This window comes from Mesocricetus auratus, unplaced genomic scaffold, assembly GCF_017639785.1.
Source record: "Mesocricetus auratus isolate SY011 unplaced genomic scaffold, BCM_Maur_2.0 Super-Scaffold_4256, whole genome shotgun sequence".
NCBI classification, from domain to species: Eukaryota; Metazoa; Chordata; class Mammalia; order Rodentia; family Cricetidae; genus Mesocricetus; species Mesocricetus auratus.
The window spans coordinates 15,974,166-15,982,051 of record NW_024429182.1 but is presented as its reverse complement, the minus strand read 5'-3'; the positions used below and the strand labels follow the sequence as shown (position 1 = coordinate 15,982,051).

At 55.2% G+C, this 7,886-nt stretch overlaps 1 long non-coding RNA gene across 1 annotated transcript; it reads left to right on the top strand.

Annotated features, from left to right (window-relative positions):
• Nucleotides 1-766: 766 nt before the first annotated feature.
• On the top strand, nt 767-3,075 carry LOC121139797. The gene is made up of 2 exons (XR_005876679.1): nt 767-978; nt 2,299-3,075. It is a non-coding gene; the product is annotated as an uncharacterized LOC121139797 (long non-coding RNA).
• The last annotated feature ends 4,811 nt before the right edge of the window (nt 3,076-7,886 follow it).

Genomic DNA, 7,886 nt, shown 5'->3' with positions numbered 1-7,886 from the left:
CAGAAGCCGGGGATGGGCGGAAAGGGATGGGCCTCGGTCCTCACTTCACTTTTTCTGTAGCGTTATTGACCTGTCATTAGTTATCCGTCCAAGGTCGTCAGGCCTGGCCCAGCCATAAATCACCGCAGCTGGTAGAGAGCATCAGGGGAGTGAAGGAGTCAGTGCAGACCGCGGCCGGGGAAGGGTCGCAGCAGAGATCCGCCAGGCTCATGGGCACCGGCCCCAGCCCGTGTGACCACGTCCTTCTCGGCTCCTCCCCAGGCTTCCCTGCGTGCCTGTCCCGTGGCCACTCTCTCCAGTCTCCATCCATCTCTTTCACCTCCAAGCTGCGTCTAGACAGACTGGGCCAAGAAAAGGGTGACCAGGGCAGGCGATAGTCCTCGGTCATGTCACTCACAGCTCTTCCAGTTTATAACTTTCATCAACAGGAACAGAATTCCTGAAGGGGAAACTGAGGCACAGAGTCCTAGCCAGAGATGAGTCTGGGAAGGAGTCTCACTCGATTCACACCCCGGTAACCATCAGCATCAGATCTTCAGTTCCTCCCTACTCCGGGCGAGTGCTGCAACGCTCTCTCCTCCCTGAAAGAATGTGGGTCCGTATCCTCGTCACGTCGCGTGCCTCCTCTTGAGGAGCGGGGACCCTTTCTCCAGTGCCCAGGTCCTGGAAGGGGGTGGGGGGACGGCGGCGGCCCGCCTCTCCCGAGCTCGCCTGGCTTAGCAATCAACCTCTTTGCCGGTCCTCGCGCTCCCTCTGCCGGCGCCTCTCGGGAAGCACGCTCGCCGTCCCCGCCCTGCATGCACCTGCTGGTAGGACAGGCATGGAGCTCTGCATGACCCTGCTTTTGAAATACCCTCGCACCAAGATCCCAGAAAACTCGTTTGTTCACGAGTGGAGGGATTGAGGACAAGAAAACTGAACTTGAAGCAGGTCAGGTCATCCGTCGCCTGGCACCTCCCTGGAGGCGTTGGCAGGCAGGTAGGTCTTTGGGTGGGAAGGACCAGAGAGCTCCTAAGAAGGTAGGACCTTCATTTTCTTTCTGGAGCCAACCCCTGAGAGACCCAGCTTGAGAAGGGGAACAGGCCAGGGCTGATTCCTTCCCAGTTTGGTGTTTGACTGTCGGGCAGGGAGAGTGACCTGAGCATATTTAGATTTCCCAATCAAACTGAACTAAAAGTACAACCCACAGTGCTGAATCAAGGTCAAGGGACAGAATGCCTTAGAAGCCACAAGTTGCTGGGGGACAGAGTGTCTCAGGCTAGAACTCCGGGGGCCCTGTCACCGAGTCCAAGCCAGACAGAGCAGGCATGTATGGGACGGAGGGAGGAACTGGTACCTGCCAGATGAGCTATTCCCCGGCAGGGCCCAGAGCTGGTGCTGCCTCCTCCCTAACCCCTCGTGATGGTGGAGACAACTGGGCTTCCCCGCTCAGCCGAAAACCAATGACCCAAAAACCAGGTTTGAACCAGGCTTGTGGGTAGCCTGTACCCCACACTCAGGAGGCTGAGTCTGGAGACTCTTGAGTTCACACACTGCTGAACACTGTCTCAAAATGGAACTGAATCCTGGTCTCAGGGCTGTCGGCACCATGGACTCTCTCTGCAGAGGCTGAGGGAAGCAGGGAAGGGCTGAGACAGAGGGCCCACTTAGATCTGTGCAGAATGGAACCGAGAACTTAGTCACAGAGATCTGTGGGACGCCCATGTCTGACCCTCGTGTGCTGTGCGAGTTAGGACAAGGAAAGTTTCCTCTCTGAGAGTAGGGTTCTTTTTTTTCTTAATAGATTTATTTTATTTTTTGAATTCTCTGTGTGTGTGTGTGTGTGTATGTCTGTGTATGTGTGTTTGTGTGTGTATGTGTATGCACTTGAGAACTTGAGTGTCGGTGCCTGAGGAGGTCTGAGGCATTGGATCACTTGGACCCAGAATTCCAGACAATTGTGAGCTGCCCAGTGTGGGTGCTGGGAATTGAACTTAGGCCCAGGGACCTAAGGAGCAGAACATGCTCTTGACCCTTGAACTATCTTTCCATCCCATGACTCAGGTTTTTATCTATAAAATGGAGCTACGAATCCACCTGGAGACTACACAATCTCATGTAGGGTTGGGCTAAGTAGGGCTTGACAAAACTGCTCGATTAAACCACATGCATGATACAGGAGACTCAGGCCCTTCCCCAAGCCTCCTCCCATAATTTGCACAGTGGTAATTGGTCTTCCCAGCCTTCTAACACATCCTATGGGGCTCAAAGGTCTCTTTTCCCAGAATCTAACCACGTCTTGTGAATGAATGGTTTTAGAGCTGGATGCCCATGTGCTGGGAGCTTCTGCGGAGCTGACTGGATGCCCATGTGCTGGGAGCTTCTGCGGAGCTGACTGGATGCCCATGTGCTGGGAGCTTCTGCGGAGCTGACTGGATGCCCATGTGCTGGGAGCTTCTGCGGAGCTGACTGCCCAGCCCCATCTCTTGGCTAGTATCCACAATGAATCATAACCCAGGCTCCAGGCTCCACACGCACACAGGTCACACACTGAATACTTCAAGGATTCGGTCCCACGAAAAGCAACAGAGGAGGCGGAGGAGTCTGGAAACTGGGAGCAATTACTGCCTTGGGGAGTCTGGGAGAGGGGAGTGGTATAGCAGAGCCTCCAAACTCCCCCCAGTTCCGACTCTGGCCCACAGCAGAAGCGCCCTGAGACTCCTCTCCTTGGCTTTGTGCACCCCTCCACTGCTGCGGTACACTGTTACACACTTAGCACCCCCAAACAGCGGACATGGGTGCAGGGCCAGACCCGGGTCAGGTCAGCTGAGCTTGTTGCCTAGGGCCCCGCAGGCTGCATGAAGGCACTGGATAGCCTGGGGTCCCTGTGGGGCTCTAAAGAGAAGGTCCTTGTGTGCTCATTGTTACGGCTGGTGGTTACCTGCTTTCCAGCCGAGCATCAGTAGGCACTGCCCCTCCCCGGGTCTTCAGAACTCTTCCACCATCCTGCTACCACAGACGGCTCTGCTTTTAAAGGGATTGTGTGACGAGATAATGTCCCCTTTGTCACCTAATAAAACACATCCACAGAGCTCACACCCTACAGCAGACTGTTCTGCCCACTGTCAGCCTCTCAGGTGGGGGGGCGCCCCTCCTAGTTCCATCCCTCCTGATCTACGTGGGGCATCGGACCAATCATTGTTCGTGTGTGGTCTTCAGGTTCCGCCCTTGTAAAGGAGGCCAAAGGCTGGATGAAATGGAAAGACCCATGTGTCACAGAATCACGTGCAAGCAGACGAGGGAACTGTGACCCTTTAGACTGGAGCCCCGCCACAGAGGGAGGTGCAGGGCTGTGTACGGGGCCAGCAGCACTCCACCCAACCTCCACCCAAGCACTGACTGAAGTAGGAGCTGCCACAGCCAAGCAGAACAGCACAGGTGTCACACGCTGGGGCCAGCCACCTCTAGATGCGCTGAGAAAGGGTGGTCAGAAACCAATGGCGCCCAGGGAAACCCTCAGAGCACCATGCTTCATCCTGGCGAGGCGGCTCCTAACTAGCTGAGGGAGTGGAGTGAGACACTGCCGATCAGTGACCAACTCTTTGTTCCAGCCTCCCTTCCCAATCCTATCCCGCTTCCTTCCGGCCCCCTCCCCAGGGTTCCCTGTCAGGCTCAGCCTTCTTGGGTTCTCCTTGTCCTTCTAGCCCGGTCCTAGCTGGGCACGGTTGTTAACCGCAGCCGCCGAGCCCTCTGAGCTCAGAGTTTGCCTCCCAAAGAAACACAGCCCCTTCTTTCTCCCAGGCGCCCTCCTGCTCGCCCCAAGGACCAACCTCACCTCAGCACACAAGCTCCACTTTGGGGGTCATCTCCCACCAAGGCAGAGGGGCTGGAAGGAGACCTCCCGGCTCTATCCAAGCGCGGGAGCTGGGTAAGAGGTGGGGAAATGAATATTAATTTATCATGATTAGGCAAATCCGGCAGGGAGAGCCGATTCAGGCGGAGGAGGCTAAAAAGATGAATTTCAGCAATAAAATTAAATAAGGACGGACGGGCGGCCCCTCCTTCCTCCCGCTTTGCTGATCTCTCTCTTTCTTACAATTTATGAGGCCAATTATGAAGATGGGGTTGGAAGTTCCTGGAACTTCACTAAATGCAAACGGCGGTCCCTGCTGTTCCCATCAAATTAATTAAGCGCGCGCTATTGATGGCCGCTCAAGGCTGACGCAAGCGGTCCGCCCTGCGGCCTCCTCCATGGACACAAGGACCCAGAGCTCCACACCCAGCCAGGACTCTACTATCTTCCTGCTCCCTGACCAGCACCACCAGGGACCCCTTCCGGCCCACGCACCTACTTGAGCCCTTGGTGACATGGGGGCCTGTACCCAGAGGCTGGAGACGCTGGTATTCAAAGGTGTGAACACGCAGCCCTCAGGCACAGGGTCCAGAAACGTGTGGCAGACAAACAGGCAGCCACACACAGCTGACCCAACTCCAGCACATACGCAGGGTATGTATGAGCTGAAGCTCCCAGAAGAGGCAAGTACAGGCACAGCCAGGCCACAGGCTTGTTCAGTCGGAGCCAGGCCTGGGTCCAGCAGGTTCCACAGAGGATTCAGTTCATCTTCTGGTGGCTTTCTTAGGGTCCACCCAGCAGCCCATCAACCCCTCTTCTTGTCTTGAGGCCCAGGGCCTTCTTCAGGGATGCTCTCCCAAGTAGGCAGCCATGTCTTCCACAGGGGAGCAGGGCTGAGACCCCTGAGTCAGAAACCAGTTTTTCTTGGGGTCTCAGGTAGGAGAGCGCCCCCACCCCCCCAGTGACTCAGAGATTCTTGGAAACTGGCTGACTGAAGGGCAGACTGGAGCCCGCTCCACTGCAATCTCTCTGTAGACTGGAACCACAGCTCGCTCTCAGGGAACAGGAATGTGTCCCTCCCCTGCTGGGAGTGGAGAGGAGAAGAAGGCCCAGTGTTCAAGTTTGCCCCTTAGGTCTCATGTGTTAAAGGGGAAGGAATCCATGGCTCAGGCGAAGCAGGGCACAACCGTCTGCCTACCCTGCAGCGCCCATTGCAGACGTGATGCCTGCCTCTGCCTGTTCCTGTGCTACTTCGGCAGCCAGAACTGCAGATACAAGTTTGGTTCACAGCAAGGTCATGGCCATGACCCATGTTGTCACCCCAGGCCCCACGTAAACACAAGGTTACTGTCTGGCAGGGCTGGGTCATAGGCACCCTAAGAGGATTTGTGTCATGGGCACAAAGTGTCACAGGGCAGCTGAAATGAACAGAGGCCCATAATGGCTAAAAAGAGAACGGAGGCTTACAGTCAACTTGACCCTCCTCTTCCCATAGGGGCAAGTCACAGGTCTCCTGACATGTGGCAGCGTCCACTCACCCACTCAGGACAGTGAGAGGCCAAGACAGACACAGTACTGGCGCTCTGTTGTAGGAGGAAAATGGTAGACTTGGAGGCTTAAAAGAACACCAAGTCAAACTTGGCATAGTGGCGCACGCCTTTAATCCCAGCACTCGGGAGGCAGGGGCAGGTGGATCTCTGAGTTCAAAGCCAGTCTGGTCTACAAAGCAAGTTCCAGGACAGCTAGGGCTACACAGAGAAACCCTGTCTCAAAACAAAACAAACAAAAAAACCAACCCACAAAGTTGTCTGTCACCCTATGATTCAAAATCCAAGATGAACTTCCCTAGGCTGAGAACTGCTGGCAGGCCGCATCCCTTCTGGAGGCTCTGGAGTGGAATCCAGAAGCACTGTACCTGCCTGGCCTTTCTCCTACTGGCACCCTTCTCTCTGGGTACCGCCAGGAAAGGCTCTCTACTTCCTAGGCTCCTGGGCCACCCACTAGGAGTCACTGCACCACACATGCTCAGCCTTAGGTACATTTGCTGTCATGGAGGGACTGGGCAGGTTCTCCACCACTGAGGATGAGAGCCCCCATCCTCAGTCTCCAGCCAGGCACAGCGTCATAGTCATGGGACATGACATACTCTCTGGCCATTATGCCCCTACCTCACGTGGCCCTACCAGGGACAGCCCTGGTTCCCGAAGAGACTGAGCTGGAGCTGAAGGCAGGTTTGTAAAGCTCCTTCCCTCTTCCCGGGGATCAAGAGGGTTGTGGGGTGCTCAGCTACTAGACAGGACCCCAGTTTCCACCAGGGCTCTGAAATTCAGTCTCCCTTTATGGCAAGGTGAAGGCAGGGATGCCTGGAGGCGGATTTTGGCTCTCTGAAGTTGGGGAACCCTAACATCACGCTCCCTGATGAGCAGGACTCAAGCTGTACCCCGGCTCCTACTCAGAACACTGGCCTCAGCCTCTGTGGCCTCCTGCCTCAAGTCACACTGTAGTCAGGACACCAGTGTCCAGGGTCCCTGGAGGGTATGGGCATTTTCTCTCCAGCACAGGGCTTTCTGCTGCCCTGGTCAGGTGACACAAGAGCTTGTCTGAGGCATGGTGGATTCAGAGTCTACTGGGGCAAGAGCGTTAAGGCAGGTGAAGGGGCTGAGGTGAGGAACAGAGTGAACCCCTGAACTCCCAAGTGAAGGGGCTGAGGTGAGGAACAGAGTGAACCCCTGAACTCCCAAGTGAAGGGGCTGAGGTGAGGAACAGAGTGAACCCCTGAACTCCCAAGTGAAGGGGCTGAGGTGAGGAACAGAGTGAACCCCTGAACTCCCAAGTAGTCAGCTCTCTTCTCCCAATGTTTCTGGAAACGCCCTGTGTAGGACATGGGGCCCACGCTCCTGTAAGAGTCACTCTATGTGGAAAGGGAAGTCTGCAGAAAGACTGGGCCTCACAGGGGCTTTGGGTCCTTGGATGTGTCTACTTCACAGTTTGGTGGGGGCTGTGCAGTGGATTCCCTCTCTTCCCCAGAAGGACTCATGCAGGCCAAGCCCTCTGCTTTGGTGTCTGGGGTCTAGGCTTGAGCTAGAGGTCTGTTTTGTTCTCTTTGTGATGCCTTGAACTTCCCAGGTTGGCCTAGAACTTATGATTTTCCTGCCTCAGTCTTCTGAGTATCTGGAATTATAAAAATGTGCCACTGCCCAGATAGACACCAGGACTGAGACCAAGGAGGCAAAAGCCAACTCTGGGATTCTACAACAAACACACACACACACACACACACACATGCACACCACACACACATACCACACACATATACACCCTCACATACACACCACACAATACTCACACACCACACACACACACACACACACACACACCTCTCACACTTGACAGACTAAAGCTGGAACTTCTGGACTTAAGCTTGCCTCATGTTCCACCTCAAAAATCTCCCAATGGGGTCACAGGGTCTGTCCAGGAAGCCTTCTGACTTTTAAACCTCCTTCCAGACCCCTCCCCTTCCTTCCGTTTCCCTCCCCATTCTCCTGTCCTGCAAAGCCCAGCTGCAGACAGAGAGAGACAGAGAGAGGGGGGAGTCAGAATCCCCACTGTATCTGCAACTCACTCCCCTACCCCATCAAACTCTGTAGCTGGCTCTCCTGAATCCCAGCATCCTCTCCAAAGCTGGTCCATAACTGTCCTTACACAGAGTGCTGACCCCTCAGGCTGGCCATTTCCTTGCCATTCTGCCCTCTCCTCTTCCAGGTAACCCCAGATCTCCCCATTCCCATCCATGGTGTACAGATCATGTTCCTTATTGTTTCCTATAAGCACGGTCATATCCCACAATAGTCGCATCTGAGGGCCACAGGAGCTGCGAAGGGTGGACAGAGAGGGGCCCCTTGTGTCTAACTCTGATTCTCCACCTTACCATCTACCCTAGACCCCATTTGGGTTCAGGATGACTCAGCCAGGCCTGACTAGCAGGCAGTAATGTGGGTTTCTGATGTTAAGCTCCCATCTTTGTTCTGCTGGGGAGGAGGACAACAGGAGGGAA